We start from the raw sequence: 22,686 nt of genomic DNA, 5'->3' as shown, positions 1-22,686 counted from the left end.
TCACGGTTTCTGCATACGTTGTCGATGTGATGTGGATGTGAGCAGTCAGGGAAAAGCAGTCATAGATTGTCACGTGGAAAAGAGGCGAGCAGCAGGTGCGTCATTATTGAAGACGTTTTCCTTGTTATTTGGTGTTCAAAGTAAGTTATGTTTTGTGGCACGTTGCACTTTTACAGAAGCATGTCACTGCTTAGTGGTTTAAAAACATGGTACTGTAAACTAAATAAATGGTTAAAAAGAAGTTTGACTTTGTATTGCTATTTTTACCATTTGGATACACCAGTGGTGTCAAACATAAGGCCCGCGGGCCGGATCAGGCCCGCAAAGTGGTTTTATCTGGCCCACAAGATGATTTTGTAAAGTTAAAAAAAAATAATTGTAATGTCGGACTAATTAATCAGTCGGCCGCAATCAGAATATATAAAAATTGTAACTTCACAAGCAGTCCTCAAATGAGCAATGCAACTTGTATGGGGGAATCATACTGGATGTCATTATTTTACGCACAACTTAAAGTTATGGTTTTATTATTATTGTAGCGATAATTGGGTCGTCTTTTGGACGAATTAATAATCTGGACGTTACAGAGGTAAATTGTATTTACCTCGATAACCTCTGGGGCACCACGTTTGTTTTTGCTTCGTGTTAACAGGAGCAAACAACGACCAAAATCCTTCTTTCATCAGTCATTGATAATCTAAAGTCGCCACACTCGATATTCAGTGGTTCGTTGTACTAACAAAAGAATAATAATCCACTCGGAAACACAGATGACTTAGGCGGAATAAAGTTTATAAAACATGCATTTATTCACGATTGCTACACTACAGAATCAAAATACTGCCTATCTAACTATTCTACCGTCAGAAGAAAAGAAATAAAATAAAGCGAATGAAAATAAGGAAGGAATGCGAATGAATAAAGAAACAGGGAAAAGAGAAAATTTGACCTGCCAGATTTGTGATGTTTCAAACGTAAGTGGCACACAGTGGATACGCCGAGGTAGAAATCAAGCGCACTTACGAGACCTGGAGCTGCGTAGCAACGAACAGAAGTGGCGGCCTTTTTGACAAGGGGGAAAAATAGTCAGTGTTCGTTGAAAAATGCAAGAAAAAAAAAAAGGTTTATTCCACAGGTTAGCGAGGGAGCCGCGCCAGGGGCCTGACGTCGTTGCGCGGCTCGTGCCTTGATTGGTCGGCGATCCGGCGAGGTTGATCCTCGCCGAGGTTGGTTCTGCTGGGCAGCTGTCCGAGCTCAGGTGTTGCAGCTCGGTCAGCACGCGCCTGCGTACGGGGAAGGCCAGCCGTTGGAGGTGAGCTAGCACCGCGGCGGGGCACCACCGACTAGCAGTTGAGGTGCTGAGCGGCTGAGGTGCGCAACCTTGAGTCCGGGGTACGTTGCAAGTGTACCCCGGGGCCGCGAAGGTCGGGCGGGTAAGCACCGATAGTGGAACAAAAAAAACTAAAAAAAAAACAAAAGAGTCTTTAGTCAGCGTTGCAGTTTGCACTTGCTTTGGCGTGGCGTGGCGCGAGGATCCGATCTCGTTAACGGATCCTGCCAGGAAAGAAAAAGCCACGTGGTTTGCAAGTTTCTTAGACAAAGGGTTCGAGCAGCCTGGCTGGCCCACTTGCAAGTCGGGCCAGAGTTTTTGGAAGAGGCTTGTGAGAGCCGGAACAGGGCAAGAGAGCAGGAGGGCAAAGAAGAGGCAAAAAAAGAGAGAGAACGGGCAGTGGTCTGCTCGTGTTTTTATAGTCTCTGGGTGGGGCGAGCAGGTGAAGGCACACCCTTCTGTTCGCTCGCGCAGACTCTCAGAGGAAAATTATTAAAAAGATTAATAATTTGGCATTAAATTTGGTCAGTCTGGCAAATCAGTTTTCCCACACAACCCGTTTAACACACATTGTAATTAATGCATCATAAACTAACTTGTGAGGTAACTTCTACTTGTCTAATCTGACTGAACTGAGAGACATTGATTATCTTTCATTCTTTATGGAGTACACATGAAATAGGATGTTCATACACACAAAGATATAACATGAATCATTCGTAGTTCAGTTGTCTGTCAAGAATTATCATGATATAAATGTGTAAAATGCGGTTACTTATGTGAATTGTCACTAAGGATAGTTCCAAGTTTCGCCACTTGGAGGTGTTGTTGCTCCATCTAGACGTTCCAGGAAGGGCGAGGCGCCAGAGTATCCTTTTGTGATTGATAAGAAGTCATGAACATTCCTTTGATCGGTCATTTGTGTATTCCAAACCATTGGAGCCATTTGTTCGGGCTCCGAGCAGACTGCTGGAAATACACTCCTTTGGCAGACGCATAAATTCCTTTGTCACCTGGTCAGCGGCTTCAAAAGAGTTTTGTTGGTGGCAAGGACCACCTGTAGAGCTGACCAGGCTGGATCCTGTCTGGGCATTGGCATATTCATGCACTGCAGAGAATTTGCTTCAAGAGAAGCAAACAAAAAAAAATTAGAGGGTGGAATGGACCTAGGCAATAGTTGTTACAGACCCCCCTTCGTCAAGCGGGATGAATCTTCAGGATGTCCAGGTTGGCGGGTCCAGATGATGCGTGGCCAGGGTCCAGGCCACGGTCAGACGGCCGGAGTCCCACTCACGCTCTGCTGCAACACTCAAGACATACCACTGGTGCCACTTTTCCCTAACCTCTGCCTGGTTATGTGTATGCAGGGTACGTCTGTGTGTTTTCAATGTGTCTCTATGTGTATTCAGTTAACAGTGTGTCTAACTTGGTACTGTGTCAGCTAACTGAGGGACTCGGGTCCCAAAACAGGCGCGGGCCTGGGAAAGACGCAAGACGCGAAATTCCAAACAAAAGAAAAGGAAGAAAACTTTTCCTAAGGCTATAAGGCTAGTATCATATTATGAGTAACTAGGGGAAACGAACAGCAAATTAAAGAAAAGAGAGAGAGAACGAGAAAAGAGGCTGTCGCCTTCTAAAACTCAAAAACCCGGGACTATACTCAGGCCATAACTCTCTTATAAAGACGGGGAGGTTGTCTCAGGCACCTGCGTGTCGGTGCAAATCTCCACCCCTGGGGGTGTTCGTCAAAAAAAAAAAGGTCTTAGGTCGGTTAGCGCGACACTATCGTTGCTAGGTACTTAGCTATCGCGTCTTCCTACGGCGTAATTAAACACCCAAAAAGTCGTGCGTTATCCAAGAATAACTGAAGGGAAAAGGGAAAGAAAGGGAGGAGGGGAGAAAAGGGAGCAAAAGGAAGGAAAAAAAAAAAAAAATCAGAGTATCCTTGGCAGTTGCGCTAGACTAAGGGAAGGAAGGCAAAGGGGCTTAGTTAGATTAGCTAGACTCACTAACGCTTTAAAAAGAGTACTCTGACCTGCTTTTGAAGGCCTTAAGTACGGGGGAGCTTTTCATGGCTAGCAAAAACTGATTTCACGCAGCATACCATTCATAAGTATCATAACACCTTGAGTGTACATAATCTTTTGAATTTGAGTTGCAAATCATTTTGTAGTTGTCTAGTCTAGTTCTGCATAATGCTATCGGTGTTACAGCTAGGACCGTATCCTTAAGTGTTGCACCAAGCGTCTGCAAATAAGTAGCAAAACACAGTATGCTAACCTCTCGCAATCAACAAAGACAAGCGGATTAGCGTCGCTCGGTATGGTATCACTGAGGGGTTCGGTAGGTGCAGCCCCCTTTTGCACGTGTGATACTTTCAAACATCGTAGTCAGCGAGGTCGGTCGGCGGAATTTGGCACGTCTGTCGAAGGTGGCGGTTGGGTCGCTGACTCGGAGTCGGCTGGTGACCCCCCTTTGTCAGTTCCGCACGTATGCTGGTCCTGAGATTCGCTCGATCGCGTTCTCAGACGTTCAAACCCGCAGTGACTTTTGATCTGGTTTCGGTGGACCCACCTCAGTTGGTCCCCCTGACGTCCTTTATTCATCCTAATTTGATAGGCGACGGGTGACAGTTTGTCGACGATTTCATGTGGTCCTGACCACCGGGGAAGAAATTTTCGGGCGATGCCCCTCTGGGCACGCGGAGTATTAGCATTTGGTTGCGCGAACAAGTAATACCATACTCGATCACCTATTTCAAACTCGGTTTGTGAGGCTTTCCTATCGTAGTAGGTTTTCTGACCTTCTGCACTTTGCTTAAGCCGTTGTTGGGCAAATGCAAACGTGGCTCGGAGGTGGGCTTGCAAGTCCTCCACGTACTGGGAGGCCGTGTATGCCGTGGCTAGGTTTGTTTCGCCTGGCTGGTACATCAGGTGCAGGGGGAGCGTCATTCGCCGTCCGGTCATCATTTCAAAAGGGGCCACCCCTGTGGATTCGTGAGGGGTGGCTCGAATTGCCATGAGGATCAGTGGGAGTCGGGTGTCCCAGTCCCGATGGTTGGAAACAACAAACTTTTTCAGCAAATTTACCACGGTGCGATTAGTCCGCTCCACCTGTCCTGATGACTGCGGGTGATGGCTAATATGCAACTGGGCCTTGATTCCGAGCATTTGCCAAAGTTGTTGCATCACCTCGGCTGTGAAGTGGGTTCCCCTGTCTGAGTTAACCCGTGAGGGCAACCCAAAACGGGAGAACACGTGGTTCATCAGCAGGCATGCAGTGGTGTGTGCGGTGTCGTTTGGAGCAGGCAGGCATTCTACCCACTTGGTGAACGCGCAAACTACTGTAAGAAAGTATTTGTTCCCTCTCAGAGATCTGACCAGTGGTCCCACCCAATCAATTTGGAGATCAGACCATGGGAAGTTGACTCCTTTCTGTTGGAGTGGTGCTCGGTGACTCGGGTTTGCTGGCTGAAACTGGCAGCAAACCAGGCATCCTTTGATGTAGGTTGCTACATCATTATGCATGCGCGGCCAGTATGCCACCTGTTGTAGTGCGGTGACAGTGGCCTTGAATCCGCGGTGGCCTGCATAAGGCGCGTCGTGGGCGTATGTTAGCAAGACCCCCCTTTGGCTCCGTGGAACCACCAACCGCAGGGCAGGCGGAGACGCGGAGTCATAAACCAGAAGGCCTTTAACGAGACGCAGCCTTTGCAGCACGGAGAGCAAGTCTTTGAGGTCGCTGTCGTCACTCAACGCGTCAGGCGACACGGGGTTGGCGACAGGATCAGAAAGGTGCTGAATTATTTTGAAAAGCGCGGGGTCGCCGGCCTGTTGGGCGACCAAGTCGGAGGTTCGGACGGGCGGTACGTACGTCACGGGCCCCGTAGGGGTCCGTGTGGGGGCGTCGCGAGACTCAGCGGCGGCCGCAGCGCGGCGGCGCGTGAGAACGTGGACCTCCAGGGTGGGCTGGGTGGGCAGCCAAGCTGTATCAAATGTCCAAGGAGTCCCGTTGAGGGCCCCTTGTTTGGCTAACGTGTCCGTTAGGTCGTTAAAATGTTTGTCAGGTCCTGGGACTTTTGAGTGTCCCCGGACCTTTTTCCAATAGACATGCATATCATTGGAGGAAACCAAATGGTCGCATGTCAAAATGAGGTCGCGGTGTTTAACGGGTTTCTTCGCTGACGTAAGGAAACCATTTCGACGCCACACCGGTAGATGACAGGTGAAGGCGAGGCGGGCATAGTTTGAGTCAGTGCAGATAACCAGCACCGTGACACCGTGTTCAACTGCTAATTTGAGTGTAATCAGGATGCCAGCGATTTCCGCATATTGAGAAGAGTGGGGGCCCAATTGGAATAGCAGTGGTTTGCACGGTGTGTCGTCGACCCAAGCGATGCCCACCCCAGCCTGCAGCTGGGTTTGGTGGTGGTAAGAGCAGCCATCCACGTAAGCTGTAGGCATGTCTTTGCAGACATGTTCCTCAAAATAGCGGTGACGCGTGAATTCCGGCATCGGTGCCACGGCGACGTCTGTCGGCGGGGTCGGGGAAGTTGACACACAGTTCTGGCAAATTGCTAGATCGGTACCCAGCGGTAACTTTGCGTTTTTCGCGTACCGGACTCGAACATCGTAACTTTGTAACGCCATAAGCCAGCCGGCAATGCGCGCGTTCGTTACGACACCGTCTCGAATGCGTTGGTTGTTAAGAAAAGTAACCGGATGATGGTTAGTATCAATCGTTACTTTTTGACATCCAATGTAGTTTGAGAAATGTTTAATTGCCCATACTGTGGAAAGCAGGGCTTTTTCGCAGTCGGAGTATTTCAACTCGGGGCCGTTCAACGTTTTACTGGCGTACGCCACGACGCGTTTATCCTGGTCGTACATTTGGTATAGACCCGCACTCAAACAATGGTCGGAGAATCCTGCTTCCAAGAAAAATTCCTTGTTGCTATCGGGGTACGCGAGACAGGGGGCGGAGCCCAGCTTTTGTTTTAGCATATTCATCGCGTTGTTTTGTTCGTCACCCCAATCGAAGGGTGTATCTTTCTTCAGCAGGTTAGTCAGAGGGCGTGCTATGTCAGCAAAATGTTCAATGAACTGGCGCGAATAGTTGCACACGCCAAGGAAGCTGCGCAGTTTTGACACATCGGTGGGGGTTTTGATGTCAAGAAGGCCTTGAATACGGCTGGATTGTGGTTCAATCCCGTTAGGCCCAACCAAGATCCCCACGTAGTTGACCTTCGTGCGACACCACTGGCCTTTCAGGAGGGACAGTTTGGCGCCTGCAGAAGACAGCTGTCCAAGAACGTGGTCGATTTCCATCAAGTGGTCATCCAAAGAGGAGCTCCTCATCATAATGTCATCGACATAAATGAGGTTGCCCCTGGCGGCGGCGTCAGGGCACGCCTTGTTGAGGAAGATGTTGAATTCGGCTGGCGAGTTGGCGTAGCCGAAAGGACACCGGTTGAAAGTGTACTGTTTGTTGCCAAAGGTGAATGCCAACTTGTATTGATCCCTGGGGTCTACTGGGATCGTCCAGAACCCCGAAGCCACATCGATGGTGGTGAAGAATTTGGCGTCTCGAACCTTGGGAAGTTCCTGTTCAAGTTGTGTCATGGGCCATCGCGAAAGAGGAACCTGTTGGTTCAGCTTGCGATAGTCAATGGTTGGTCTCCATGTGCCGTTTGGCTTCAAGACTGGCCACAATGGAGCCGAATAGGTGCTGTTACAGGGGCGAATGATGCCCTTTTCCAGCATGGCGTCGATAGTCTTCTGTACTGGTTCGTAAGAAGCTATCGGAATCTTGTACTGGCGCACGAAAGTTGGAGGAGCGCCGGGCTGAGTCGGGATGCGGACTACATGTAGTGCCGTCAACCCGCAATCCAAGGAGTCCTTGGCAAAAGACGGTGTGTATTTGATTAACACGGTGCGCAACCGTTCGCGGTCCTGTTCGGACCGGAGCGCGTCGGCGCGGTGCAGAACTTCTTGGAGGTGCTCCTCGAACTCTGGGTACGGTTGAAGATCCCCATTTGGAGTCGTGGTTGGTTGAGGTTCCTCTGGGTTTCCAGAGGGAATGCTAGAGGGCGTTGGAGGCAACGCACTCAAGGCATAAATCACCAGTTGTTGGTCTGTCCCCAGGTCCACCCGGACGATGTCTTCATCGTTGGTGGGACCGGCAGGGTTGACCGTAACAAGCTGAGATGGCCTGGTGAGTCTTCGGCCACCGGTGTCTTCAGTCAAGAACAAGTCCGATGGGATGTGTCCAACCACAGGCACCGTTAGAGTGAAGTCGTGGAAGTCGGAACGGATGAGCAGGCCCAGACGGGTCGCTTTTGGTATGCGAACGTCGTACGAAAGGGGGTTGTGAACCAAGATCAGAGTGGTGAGAGAGGCGTCCACGATGGGCGTGGCCTCCAAGAGTAACGACAGGTTCATGAATTCCGATGAAGGTTTAAAGAAAGCGGAGCGAGCATTCAAGACCTGGTTAGCTCGTGCCACCAAGCGAACCGGAATGTTGATCGTGGTCGCCGGAGCGATCACTTCATCCTCGTTTAAGACTTCGCAAGCATCTGGGATGGTCTGTCCGGACTTCATGTTTGGAAGACTGGGAACACAAGCTAGAGGTTCCGAGTTGGTGAGGGACCAAAGCACGTTGTTGATGGTGTCCACATGGACGGCAAGACGAACAAGCAAATCTGCACCCACAAAAAGGGTGTGAGGCACGACCGGGACAACCAAGAAGTAGTGGGTCAGTGAGTGCTGCTTCCACTGAAGGTTTAAGGCGCACACGCCCACTGCAGTTATTGTAAGAGGAGGTTCCGTGTTCAACGGAAACCGGCAAGACTTGGAGACGAAAAGAATGTTCGGGTCGAGATCTCGCAAGTTGTCAGCGAATGCTGCAGAAATGGCTGATTTGTCAGCCCACAAGGCGAGGACGGCGTCAAGAACAGGTGCACCTTGCACGTGGACACCTCCGATGATGCGTGGGGCGTACCCTGCATCAGGTGGGGGTGGGTCAAGGTCACAAAGAAAGGTGTCGTGGCTTCTCAGCCGGTCCTTTGTCGGGGACGCGAGGGGTCCTGCCTTGGACTGTGTCGTGTCCCAGCTCCCTGTGGGGGCATCTGCTTCCCCGTGGGGTGGCTGCGCCCGAGTCACAGTGCAGAGCTGAGCCTGGTCAGGGCCCGAAGGAAATGTCGGCAGGGCCTGCCGCACCTGGGCCCAAATCTGGAGTCTCTGGTAGTCTATGATGGGTTGGAAGCGGAACAACAGGTCTTGGCCAATAAGAAGGGGGACTGACTCAATGGGTCCCACATAGACTGGATGGATGAATTCCATGGGGCCAATGGACCAGTGTACCATCGCGACAGATTCCAGCTTTGTGTTAGTAGGTGAGAAAGCGCTAACGGTGAGTGGGCACCGCCGTAGGCGGAGCGGTCGACTGTTAGCTTGTGACGCGGCGCGGAGTTGTTCGAACACCGTGTTGGACATCACCGTGATGTCCGCGGCGGGATCTACAAGGGCTTCGTAGGTTAGAGCTCACTCCAGGGTGACGCTCAGATAGAATTTACGAGCCATCCCCCTGGTGGTGAGGTCACCTAAAAGCTGTTGGAACGGTCTCACGTCATCGGTTGATCGCGATACTTGCGGGTCTACTGTATTTGGATCAGCCTGCAGTACCAATATTGTTGAGTCAGAAGGCAGTTTAGTAGGTGTCTGAGTGTCGGCTACTGGAGGCCCCTCTGGTGACCTCTGCTGGTGGGTCACTTCAGTGGGCATCCGGCCGTCGGTTAGTCATAAAGGCGGGTCTTTTGACGAGTCTTTTGACAATTTCAGGAGTGCCTTCAATATGCCGCTGGCAACTGCGTGGTGGTCAGTCTCGGAGTCGGCTTGGCGGTTCCGGGACTCGCGGCAGGAATCGGTTGCTGGCGCGCGTTCGACTTTATCACGTTTTGGATGATAGCGCGAATCGGGCTTACCTTTAGCAAATTTGGAGCGCCGGCGGTCGTCAGCTTGCTTTTCTCCGTCCGATTTCTCGTCACGCGAGTAGTCGGTTTTGGAGCGCGGTTTCCGGTTTCGCGGGGCGCGGGACTGTTTTGACTTTTTTGATTTAGTCTGGTCTTCCCTCGGAGCAAAGGAGCAAGCTCCCTCCAGCTCTGAAGGAGGACCCACGTCCACTTTATAAATTCCTGCGTCGCCTACCTTGGGGGCGGATAATTTTAGCTTTGCATAGCCCCTAGCTGCTAAGTCACGTAGCTGCGAGCTATTCAGTGTCTCAGGACACAAAGCCAGTCCCAAATAGTGGTTAAGGTTTTGTTGGAGGTTTCGGACAAACAATGTTTTAAAACCAGGATCTTCCTCCATGTTGGGCTCGTTACGAGTCCCAAAGTAGGCATCGCGAAGACGACTATAGAAAGCCTGAGGAGACTCCTGCTTTCCCTGTTTGACGAACATGGCAACTTCCATGCCCGACAACCCAGGAGAACCGTCAAACTCGCGTGAGATGGCTTTGTGCAGTGCAAAGGGGTCAGACAACACATCAGCGGGCTGCCGTTCCAGCAGTCTGCTGACTGCTCGGCTGGACGTCATTTTGATCAAGTACAACTTATCTTCCACGGTTGCCATTGGGAACCTCTGGAGATGATAGTTGATGTCTTTCAAATACTCTGTTGTGTTGTGGGACCCCCCTGGTTTCGGTTCGAATTTTGCTATGTTTCGAGCCAGCTTGTCCAAATCTTTCCAGGCCACGCCCATTTGTCCCTCCAACGGGGGAGTCGACATGGGTCCACGTTGGAAACTGTCATCACCTGATGGCCCTAAAGCGTGTGGGGAGGCGGCCATCGGCGGTGCCAGGCCTAAAGCGGCGGTGGTCACCGGCGGCGTCCTCCAGGCGGTTCCGGACTCAGGTGACAGTTTGAGCTGTGGTGCTGTGGCTCTGGGATCAGGAGGTCTGTGCGGGGGTGGAGCTCCCGGCCGGGAGGCTCCTCGGGAGACCTCATTCAACTGCTGCGCGCGTTGCAACTCATGTTTAATATGAGCTAACTCTGCCTCATATTCCTGCTGGCATTGTCGGAGGCGGGTAACCTTGGCTTCAGTCAATGCTAATTTAGTTCGCAGGTCATATGAGCGGTCCACTTCGGCATTACGTTCCTCCCTAAAGGTCTGTACCTGAACTTGGAGGCGCTTCACTTCATCGGTTGACTGAGCTAGCGACGAACTAACCCGAAAGTAATTAGCTTCTGCTAGCCGAAGTTGGTCTTTTGACGGTCGTTCAGTCAAGTCAGTCACCTCTGCTTTTAGTTTGTGAATTTCATTTGCCGCGGATCTCAGCAGTTTTTCTTGCTCTCGATTTGTCTCTTCGACGGTCGCGAGAGCTTGGGTTAACTCACCAATCTTTTGATGGGAGTCGGGAGTGAAAGCAGACTCATCTGCATCACTGCCCAGATTTTCGGCTAGCGCCGCATCTGCGCGGGCTTCTGCCTCATCCAGCTGCGCTTTAACGTCATCCAGCTGGGTCTCCATGACCTTCACTCGGTCGTGGGCGGCTTCAAGCTGTGCCGTGGCATCACGGCTCTGCTGTTGTGCCATGTCAAGTTGGTGTTTCACTTGACAGTCCTCGGCATCGCTCAGCTTCAAGTGTGCGGCAAGGTTCAAAGTCAGACATCCGAGCATTCGAATGAGTGACTTGTCCTTTGGGGCTTTGGTCTCAGCGTCACTCATGAGCTGCGCGAGGTTATCATTTAGCGTATTGACATCCGCATCCCTAATAGACTCAGCGTATCCAGGTAAGAAGTCCTTGGTCAGCTTCTGCACCAGTTGAGCCAAGGTATCTAGGTTCTCACAGGGGCTGGGAGTCTCTCGGAGTGATGCCATATTGTCAATAGCTTTTTAAACGATCACACTTGTACTAGCGTTTAATAGTTAGTTAATCAGCGTACGCAGTTAGCTAACTACCGCTATCAAGTATTATCGTCAACAATACACACTGGGTTCAAATTATCAAAAGGGGAATTGCCACAAAAGCAAAAGATTTGTAGTGGGCTATGCAACCCACAGCTTACACTATAGTTGGGAGAAATCAATTCCAGTTATCAAAACAAACAAAAACAAACGGCAACAAAAAATAAAATAATAAATAAAGCAAAATAAAATAAAATAAAATAAAATAATAATAATACTAACTTCAACTTGACTCACTCAGCAAAGAATAGCTTAAACGAGGGACAGGGTAACTCTAAAATGTTACAGCGGTCAATCCCAAAAGCTAAATCAAAAAAAAAATTCAAACAAAAAAATTATTTTTTTTTTTTTTTGGAAGTCGAGTTAAAAGTTGAAATTAAAATTAAATTAAATAAACAATAAAACAGAAAAAGGGGGAAATAAACTTAAAAGGGGTTAATAGTCTTAGTCAAATGACTGGTTACAGTGTCAGTACAGTTTCATGCAAATGTCCTGTGGACGGGGTTTTTGGGACACAAAAACTGCAGAACTATACAGAAATATTAGAGCTGCCTCTCTAATAATAGCTCATTCGAACTCACACCTTCTTATTAACTAGACACAACCGAAAAACAAAAACAAAAGAACAAACAAAAACAACAAAGTTAAAAATAATGGATAAAAATGAGAAGAAAACAAATAAAAGGGAAGAAAATAATAATAATAGTACTAGGTCTACCAAACCAACTAAACAAACACAAAACCTGAAATTAAGTGGAATGTTAAGTCAAGAATATAGCTAGTTAGCCTAGTATGAAACTGGATAAAAGGGAATACGAAAAAAAAAAGAGGAAAAAAAGAAAAACACAATAGTGTAAATAGTTCCTTTGTATTAATTTGACCCAGCAGTATGTTTTGTTGATGCACCCGTAATTACTCTCACGCTAGGCAGCGTAAAAGGCTAGAATGCGGTCAGCTATTACTATAATCCTTAAACGCAAACAGTCAATTAAGCCTACAACTGCGTTTAATCGGACGTGGATAAATTTTTTTTATTATCCTTGTGTACTAACGGTGACGACACTCACTAAGTACAACGCTCGACACGGAAAACAATTCAAAAAGCAATGTGAAGTGACATTGAATCAGAATTATCGCGGAGCAAGGACCACCGGCGTTAAAGCAGCAGTGGGGGGGTCAGTTGTCTATTGACAGCTCAAACGCTGTCTGACAGCTGACAACCTGCGAGACCCGCTCCCTTTCGGGGCGTCTACAGGCGTGGCTCAAACTCGCCAATGAGAAGGGAGGGGGAGGTACTCAACCACGCCTCCACGAGCCACACAGCTCTTCACAAGGACTATGGCGCCACCTTGTGGAAATGCGTACACGGTACAGGTAAGCAGCTAACGTCTTAGCGCTCTGTTAATCCGCTCGCCACGAGCTGAAACTTTGAGTCGGCGGCTACAAAAGCTCAGTCACGACTCAAACTTCTCCCACAAGCTAGGTGTAGGAGGAACACGGGGAAAGTGACTCGGACGTCGTTTACGTTGCTCGCGGTTAGCTACTCCGAAGCACGTAACTCGAGTCGGGTCAACGCGACGCACGTAGGCTGTCACGTGACTTCCCACAATTTCCGGAAACACAACAACACAAAGACAAACAACTTCAAATTCAGCCAGCTGAAATTTAAAAGTTGCACAACTCGAGTTCTATCACGTACGTTTTCAAATACAAGCCACTATTTTTTCAAACGGTGACCGGCTCTTACTTTTATTCCAACAATCAATCCCGTTACTCTCGTTTACTTATAGCACGTCACTCCGTGGTAACACACGCAAGATGGCGGCTAACCAGACGCTCGATTCAAAGCTGAAGGGGAAAGTCAGTGCAGTTCTATGTAAGAAGAAATGTTTACCTTTTTGCACAGAGACAAATGATTAGGTACACTACGTGAAATGCGTTTTACTTTTCACGTCCAAAGTCTTGTGTTTTCGAGTGGATCTTCTTATGTTTTGTAGCCTCACACGGCCGGCACCATTATGTAGCGATAATTGGGTCGTCTTTTGGACGAATTAATAATCTGGACGTTACAGAGGTAAATTGTATTTACCTCGATAACCTCTGGGGCACCACGTTTGTTTTTGCTTCGTGTTAACAGGAGCAAACAACGACCAAAATCCTTCTTTCATCAGTCATTGATAATCTAAAGTCGCCACACTCGATATTCAGTGGTTCGTTGTACTAACAAAAGAATAATAATCCACTCGGAAACACAGATGACTTAGGCGGAATAAAGTTTATAAAACATGCATTTATTCACGATTGCTACACTACAGAATCAAAATACTGCCTATCTAACTATTCTACCGTCAGAAGAAAAGAAATAAAATAAAGCGAATGAAAATAAGGAAGGAATGCGAATGAATAAAGAAACAGGGAAAAGAGAAAATTTGACCTGCCAGATTTGTGATGTTTCAAACGTAAGTGGCACACAGTGGATACGCCGAGGTAGAAATCAAGCGCACTTACGAGACCTGGAGCTGCGTAGCAACGAACAGAAGTGGCGGCCTTTTTGACAAGGGGGAAAAATAGTCAGTGTTCGTTGAAAAATGCAAGAAAAAAAAAAAGGTTTATTCCACAGGTTAGCGAGGGAGCCGCGCCAGGGGCCTGACGTCGTTGCGCGGCTCGTGCCTTGATTGGTCGGCGATCCGGCGAGGTTGATCCTCGCCGAGGTTGGTTCTGCTGGGCAGCTGTCCGAGCTCAGGTGTTGCAGCTCGGTCAGCACGCGCCTGCGTACGGGGAAGGCCAGCCGTTGGAGGTGAGCTAGCACCGCGGCGGGGCACCACCGACTAGCAGTTGAGGTGCTGAGCGGCTGAGGTGCGCAACCTTGAGTCCGGGGTACGTTGCAAGTGTACCCCGGGGCCGCGAAGGTCGGGCGGGTAAGCACCGATAGTGGAACAAAAAAAAATAAAAAAAAAACAAAAGAGTCTTTAGTCAGCGTTGCAGTTTGCACTTGCTTTGGCGTGGCGTGGCGCGAGGATCCGATCTCGTTAACGGATCCTGCCAGGAAAGAAAAAGCCACGTGGTTTGCAAGTTTCTTAGACAAAGGGTTCGAGCAGCCTGGCTGGCCCACTTGCAAGTCGGGCCAGAGTTTTTGGAAGAGGCTTGTGAGAGCCGGAACAGGGCAAGAGAGCAGGAGGGCAAAGAAGAGGCAAAAAAAGAGAGAGAACGGGCAGTGGTCTGCTCGTGTTTTTATAGTCTCTGGGTGGGGCGAGCAGGTGAAGGCACACCCTTCTGTTCGCTCGCGCAGACTCTCAGAGGAAAATTATTAAAAAGATTAATAATTTGGCATTAAATTTGGTCAGTCTGGCAAATCAGTTTTCCCACACAACCCGTTTAACACACATTGTAATTAATGCATCATAAACTAACTTGTGAGGTAACTTCTACTTGTCTAATCTGACTGAACTGAGAGACATTGATTATCTTTCATTCTTTATGGAGTACACATGAAATAGGATGTTCATACACACAAAGATATAACATGAATCATTCGTAGTTCAGTTGTCTGTCAAGAATTATCATGATATGAATGTGTAAAATGCGGTTACTTATGTGAATTGTCACTAAGGATAGTTCCAAGTTTCGCCACTTGGAGGTGTTGTTGCTCCATCTAGACGTTCCAGGAAGGGCGAGGCGCCAGAGTATCCTTTTGTGATTGATAAGAAGTCATGAACATTCCTTTGATCGGTCATTTGTGTATTCCAAACCATTGGAGCCATTTGTTCGGGCTCCGAGCAGACTGCTGGAAATACACTCCTTTGGCAGACGCATAAATTCCTTTGTCATCTGGTCAGCGGCTTCAAAAGAGTTTTGTTGGTGGCAAGGACCACCTGTAGAGCTGACCAGGCTGGATCCTGTCTGGGCATTGGCATATTCATGCACTGCAGAGAATTTGCTTCAAGAGAAGCAAACAAAAAAAAATTAGAGGGTGGAATGGACCTAGGCAATAGTTGTTACATTATTATTATTATTATTATTATTATTATTATTATTATTATTATTATTATTTAAATCATAGACCGACAAGCGTGTTAAATACGACAAATTCAATTACTGGTAACACAAATAGATATGACAAGGATTAGCGCCAATATAACGTTATTAACTGTACCACGCAATGCATTCTGGGAACAATATATATGCAATACAGGTAGATTTAACATGTCCAGAACTCAGTGTTGCTGCGTTCCATTTGCATTTGTATTATTTTTTGGAGCAATATGATTACAGTTGAGCTCTGTAATTTAGGGCTGGCACACAAATAGCGAAAATCTGCGTATAATTGACGGCAATCGTTTTTAAGTTATATTTCACCGATGCGGCCCACTTGGTAATATATTTTCCTCCATGCGGCCCCTCAGCTAACATGAGTTTGACACCCCTGGGATACACAAACATGATCTATAAACCATGCAAAACTTTATTGTTGATGAAAATACACCGCAAGTCTTGTGTACAGTGTTTCCTTAGTTACCGCTGGGATTTGGTTCCAAAAAATACCCGCAACAAATAAAATTGGCGAAGTAGTTATAGCTTTATATTTTACATTTATTATAAATGTTCTAAGGCTGTAAAATAGGGTGACCAACTGTGTCCCGCATAGCGCGGAATGCACAGTGCTCTTTTTTTTTTTTTTTTTTTTCCCCCCCAAGAGAGCTCATCTGAAAAACTGGCTGATATGCACACCGTCCAGAGCTCAGGCACTCCGAGACACAGGTGTGCTTCTGGAACATGTTCCAGGTCTCGGCCTCAAGGTCAACCTGGAGAAATCCTCTCTCGCTCCATCTCAGAGGACTCTGTTCTTCGGAATGTCATTAGACACCACCTCCATGACAGCTCGGCCTTCCCCACAGAGGGTGGACGACATGCTGCGTCTTGTCTCCCTCTTCCATGCCAATATGTCCAGTTTCTGCATCTGCTGGGAAAAATGACGTCCCTGATGGCCCTGGTGCCGCTGGAACTACTGTCGCTGCGACCATTGCAACGGTGGCTGAACAGTTTCCGCCTCGATCCTCTACGGGACAGTCGAACGCATCTTTGCGTGTCTGGGCAGTTCGTGGATGCTCTTGCGCCATGGTGTCGCAGGTCTGTTCTGTCAGCAGGTGTTCCGCTGGGGGTGGTACCAGCACGTCGCAAAGTTGTCACCACAGATGCCATGGTCATTGGTCTGCACTGGACAGGTCGCTTCACATCAATGTACTGGAACTGTGAGCGGTGCATCTGGTCCTCATTCACGTTTTGCCAGACGTGGCAGGGTCAGACAACACTTCCACTGTATATCACATCAATCATCAGGGAGGGATGAGGTCAGCACAGCTGCTACGGACCTCATGACGCCTTCTCAAATGGGCCGCTCCCCGCCTTGCCAGCCTGCGGTCTGTGTTTCTCCCAGGCATTGCCAACCAGTTGGCGGACTCTTTGTCCCGCCATCGTCCACCTCAGGGAGAGTGACGTCTCCACCCGGATGTGCTCAGCGACATTTGGGGCGCTTCGGTAAAGCTTCTCTTAATACCAGTGATGCAGTGGCAGTTCAGAAGGGCAATTGCAAGCGGTTCAATTGCTATGTCAAAAAGAATAGGGCTCAGTGGGCAAGTGCCCACGGCCGAGTGCAAAAGGCTGAGAAGGAAAAAACGGTCAGCTTCCTCCGCCAGAGCACGTGGCTCGGAGATGGTAGTGTCAGCAAGCGCTGTTTGGACATGAGGAGGCATGTGACACAAAAACAATTCAATAAACAAAAAATTCGGCTCCTCAGCGCCAAGCAGGTTCAGCATTTTTTCCATTAGCTCGGACGGCTTACTGTACCCCAGGCCCTGGATGGCGAAAAGGCGGCGAGCACGTTCCAGCCGTGAAAGCTCGAAGGTCTTAAGGAGGTACGCTTTGAGTCCCACGTACATATCCCGTGCCAGGGGAGAGGTGATAAAACTCACGGCTCTAGCCGCTGTGGAGCTCCCGAGCGCGGACACAACGTGGTAGTAGCGCGTGACGTCATCAGTAATTCCACAGAGGGCGAACTGAGCTTCAGCTCATAAAAACCACGTCACCGCAGCCGACTCCCAAAATTCCGGTAACTTGAGAACGACGGAGTTCGCCATGTCACTCAATTCGCTAAAATTATCAGCCTCGGAAACTGCAATGAGGCGGCCGTCGTGGTTACCAACAAGGCCACTCGGGACAGCGCAGCTTTCGTCTCTTAAAAGCCTTGACTCTCACATCTGTCCTGTCGACCTCAGTTAGGAGCCATGCCCTTAAGTGCGTCGTAAAGTGAGTGCATAAATGTGGGCAGCGTGGTTGATGAACCTGTGGTAAAAAGTCCCCATCCCGAGGAACTCACGGAGACCCTGGGTCGTCCGAGGTCGAGGAAAAGCGGCAACTGCTTCCACTTTTGCCGGGGAATCAGGGCGCGGGCTGTTCCAGTTCCGGCAGCCACAGCTGCACCTCGTAACCCCGGGTTTACACCGGTTGCGTGTGCGGTGCGGCTGCGGTGCGGTGCGTCTTGACAGTGTGCTCCGGACGCGTCAATTTTTTGGCCAATCCACACTGGCTCCGCACAGCTGCGGTCCGGCAGCTCCGTCGCCGACCACTTCCCGCCGTGTCTCGCATGACCGCGCGCGATCATGTGGCATTAAAAACAACGACAAACACACAGAAAGTCTGTGCTCAACAGAGAAGCAGAAAGAGAAGTGGACTTTTATTATTTTGTGGCTTTCTACCTCCAATATAAACCTCTCCTCGTCCATGTTCGCTGGTGTCTAAACCGTGAATGAGCACCTCGCACGTTAACTCCAGACCCGTCTACGCCCACATCACGTTTTGCTAGCATGCTTGCGAAATAGGACCTGGCGAGTGTTTTATCTTGAAAGGTAACCGGAAATTTATTTTGAAACTGCGTCGGTCTTCCTGTCCCGCTCGATGTGTTTTGTGCTAGCTTGCCATTTGCCGGAGGCCTACCGCTGCGGCGTCCGGCAAAAATAGAAAATAGGTCTATCCTTGCGGAAGGGCTGCGGCACGCCGCAGCTGAGACGCAGTCGACACGCAACGCACACGCAAGCGGTGTAAACTGCACCATTCGAATGAATGTAATCTAATTGCTTGCGTCGCCGGAACGCACCGCAACCGCACCGCAACCGCACCGCAACCGCATCCGGTGTAAACCCGGGGTAAGGCACGCGCTGCCGTGAATGGCCGAACTGCTCCTGGTTTCTGCTATTTTCATGTATGTTTTGGAACCAAAGCGAAGAGGTGCCACGCCCCTTGCTCTTTTGTTGTGTCGGCAAACGACAACGCCTCCACTCAGCTGTGAGTGTGGGCTCAAAGTGCCGGCTGCTGTTTATCATGGACACCCTCTCCAGACGCAAATTCCTTTGTGACTCCGGCGCCCGCAGGAGCGTTTTGCCTGCCTCGGCTGAAGATGCTGCCGGGGGCACTCACGGCCCACCCCTGTCATCTGCCAACGACGCCCCTATTCGAACCTACGGCACAAAGATGGTGGATGTATGTTTTGGCGAGCAGTGATTCACTTGGGACTTTGTCACTGTGGACATTTCATTTCCCCTTGTTGGCGCGGACTTTTTGTGTGCCTACAGTCTACTGGTGGATGCTTTAATGTTTTCCATGGTCGCTTGTGGGTGCGATGTGGAGACGTTTGAGGACCTCGCCAGCCCGCTCGCAGAGGGCGACGTGTTCGTGTGGCTTCTTTGAGAATTCTCCAGCCTGACCACGCCTACCTTTGCAGCCACTTTTACCAATCATGGGGTCGAGCACCACATCGAGACTGTGGGCCCGCCGGTTCATGCTAAGGCCCGATGCCTCAATCCTGATCAACCACATGTAAGTCCGAATTTGCCAACATGGAACGCCTTGGCATAATTCGTCATTCGGACAGCACGTGGGCCTCGCCTCTCCACATGGTTTCGAAGTCGGACGGTGGCTGGCGACCGTGTGGGGACGCCAGCCTATTGCCGCCTCAATGACAGCGCCCGATCGTTATCCAGTCCCGCACGTGCAGGACTTCTCCGCCCACCTGGCAGGTGCAAAACTGTTTTCCAAGGTGGACTTGGTACGGGGCTATCACCAAGTTCCGGTACACCCCGCTGATGTGCCCAAGACTGCTGTGATAACACCTTTCGGACTGTTCGAGTTTCTCAGGATGCCATTCGGCTTTAAGAACGTGACCCAGTCTTTTCAGCGTATGATGGGTTCTGTTCTGTCCTCTTTCATCTAAAAACTGCTTCAAACATCAAAGCGTATGTAGGGATGGAAGAATGTTGATTTGTTGTGACTGTATTGTATTGGTGTTAATGTTTTATGTTATGTTTGTTTTTTTGTCTCTCTGTAAAGCGCTTTGTGACAGTTCAGGCTGTTTGAAAGCGCTATATAAATAAACTTGAGTTGAGTTGAGTTCTCCGGGACATGCCTTTCGTCTTTGTCTACTTGGATGACGTCCTAGTGGCCAGCTCCTCTATCGAGGACCACCTTTCACACCTCCGGCAGCTTTTCTCTAAGCTCAGCCAGTGTGGACTGATTATTAACCTGGCTAAATGTGTCTTCGGCGTGCCCTCCATCCAATTCCTCAGCCACCTCATAAATGAGGACGGCACCACCCCACTCCCGTCACTGCTCGCTACATGGGAAGCATATAACGATTTAATCGAGGCAATCCTTGGACCCAAGCCAAAATATTCCAAAACTTGAAACAAATATTTCCATTCGACATGATCAAATGCTTTCTCGGCATCTAGTGAAACCACACATTCAGGGGTATTGAGCTTGGATATATAATATTAAATAAACGTTGAACATTAAAGAAGGTGTGTCGGTTCCTAATAAAGCCAGTCTGATCATGTGCTATTATTAATGAGGCAGCTTTCATGCAGCCGTTGCGCTAGGGCCTTAGCGAATACTTTTGCATCTGTGTTTGAAGTGTAGTTTATAAAAAGGACAGTGTGCAGTAACATTAAAAAGATGGATGCACCAGATTTAGCACAATGCTAGTTTCCATCCGTAGTCCTCATAAAATAAAATTACATAACAGCTAAAAATTGCATACAAACAACATACGAAGTACCAAATTACATTCAACCAACATATGAAGTATCAGATACGTAGTACAATATTAAATTGCAGATCTTATAAAAAGGGGCAGAATTATACAAAACAGCAATTTACAAATCTATAACAAGCATAAATCACATAAATTGTAGAGCTGGTGGTCGTAGTATGTTCGCTATTGAAGCAACCACAGTTATACTTGTGGCTGTGTCCATCAGACGGTACCCACTAGGGTATCGTCTGATGGACGCGTACTCAAGTACTAGAAATGTGAACAGGACTGATGTTCAAGGAGCCAGCCTTTGACTGCACGTGAAAAGCTGTAAAAATTTGTGTTGTTTTTCATGTGGTCGGGGAGCCTGTCTCACTCCTTAATAGCTTTATAAGAAAAGGCCGACTGTTTATTTAAATTAATCTATATGCCGATGATATATTACTCTATTTAGAAGAACCTGCTATCTCGCTAGGGGAAGCATTTAAATTAATAACTAAATTCTCTCACTTATCAGATTACTCTATTAACTGGACAAAATCAACATTATTACCTATTACAGAAAATTCATGGAATCCTACAAGTCAGGATCCACACTACTCCTTTCCTACAGGTAATTTAAAATACTTAGGTGTTAAAATTTCACCTAAGTTAACTGAATTAACTTCTTTAAATTTTTCACCATTATTGGATAGTATCCGTAGTGACCTGGAGCGCTGGAATAATCTTCCGATCTCTTTAATAGGACGGATAGCTACTATAAAAATGAAAGTTTTACCAAAGATTAATTATTTATTTTCAATGATTCCATTTAAACCTACGTCTAACTGGTTCCAATCGCTGGACTCTGCTATCATAAAATTCTATTGGAATAAAAAAAAAGCCAAAATTAGTCTATCTACTCTTCAGGAAAGTAAATCTAAAGGAGGTTTAGAGGCACCAAACTTTATGTACTATTATTTAGCTAATCAACTACAATATCTTGTGCTATGGACACAACCCAACAGAGATACTAACTGTTGGTTGGAATTGGAGCAGAAGGATTGTAATAATCTTAGACTGTCAGATTTACTCTTTATTACAAAATCAATAAGACGACATAATTGTTTTAAAAACCCAATGATAGCCGCCACCCTGACTGCCTGGTGGAAGGCATTAGAAATTACAAACTCCCAATTGGCGCCCTGTGGGCTCTCTCCCATTTGGCATAACCCCGACTTTCAACTTAATAATCAGTCGTTCCATTTAAGCCTATGGGAGCAGAAAGGAATTACACACCTTCATCATCTTTTCTCAGATAATAAGTTTATATCGTATACAAACTTGGTCCAGAAATATGAAATAAAAAAGGGAAATTTCTTACATTATCTGCAAGTTAAAAATATGGTTAAGAAACAAATCCCAACACTTCAGGATACGCTCCAACTGCCTGTCTTAGCTAAAGATATTATAAAGCTTTCTCCAACAACAATAAAGAAAATATCAAAAATATATAAGTTATTTTTATACACAAATAAAACGTATTTACCGACTTTAAAATGGGAAAAAGACTTGTCTATAGTTCCGGAACCAGACTTTTGGACCCAAATCTGTGAAAATGTATTTAAAATGACCAAACAGACAAATTTGCAACTTATCCAATATAAGATACTTCATAGAACATATATTACACAATATATGATGAAAAAAATGGGACTCTCTGACTCCGACATTTGTCTCCAGTGCTCACAAAACACTGCCGATACTTATCTTCATGCTTTATGGTCATGTACTCCAGTGCTGCATTTCTGGACTAAAATCTTGGGAAAGCTCGCTGATATATTAAACTGTAGGCTTCCTTTATCTCCAAGATTGTGTTTACTAGGTGACTTAACAATAACTGAGCTACCATGTAAACAATCTCAATCTATATTTATAGCCCTTACTATTGCTAAAAAAATAATCCTTGTCAATTGGAAAAATAAACAATCTCTAAATATCGACCACTGGTTAAACTTACTAATAAATTATATCTCAATGGAAAAAATCTCTGCCTTAAATAAAAATCAAGTATCAAGATTTAAACAAATATGATCTATGTACATAGAATATTTTAATCTCAATTTGGCAACTTAATCCTGCCAAGATTCTGCCTGTTAACGAGAGCCACCACATCGTTACAACTTCTGTTTTCGCTGCTCCTGTATTTGGTATTTTGTATCTGATTGTTTTTATTTTTATATAGTCAGGAACCTAGTTGCTGCTAGTGGGCTCGAGCATACCACACTATACGACACTATACTCAATAACTCCTTAAGATCTATTTCTAGTGG

The 22,686-nt window shown here is 47.6% G+C and overlaps 1 protein-coding gene across 13 annotated transcripts in view; it reads left to right on the top strand.

The window, feature by feature from the left end:
• The window catches only part of phf2 (PHD finger protein 2), a 628,982-nt gene that overhangs the window by 355,256 nt on the left and 251,040 nt on the right, over window positions 1–22,686 (top strand). The window lies entirely within an intron of this gene.

The sequence above is a fragment of the Festucalex cinctus genome, chromosome 8 (genome assembly GCF_051991245.1).
Source record: "Festucalex cinctus isolate MCC-2025b chromosome 8, RoL_Fcin_1.0, whole genome shotgun sequence".
In the NCBI taxonomy this organism is placed as follows: domain Eukaryota; kingdom Metazoa; phylum Chordata; class Actinopteri; order Syngnathiformes; family Syngnathidae; genus Festucalex; species Festucalex cinctus.
The sequence above is the reverse complement of the archived record's forward strand: the minus strand, read 5'-3'. Positions and strand labels throughout refer to the sequence as shown.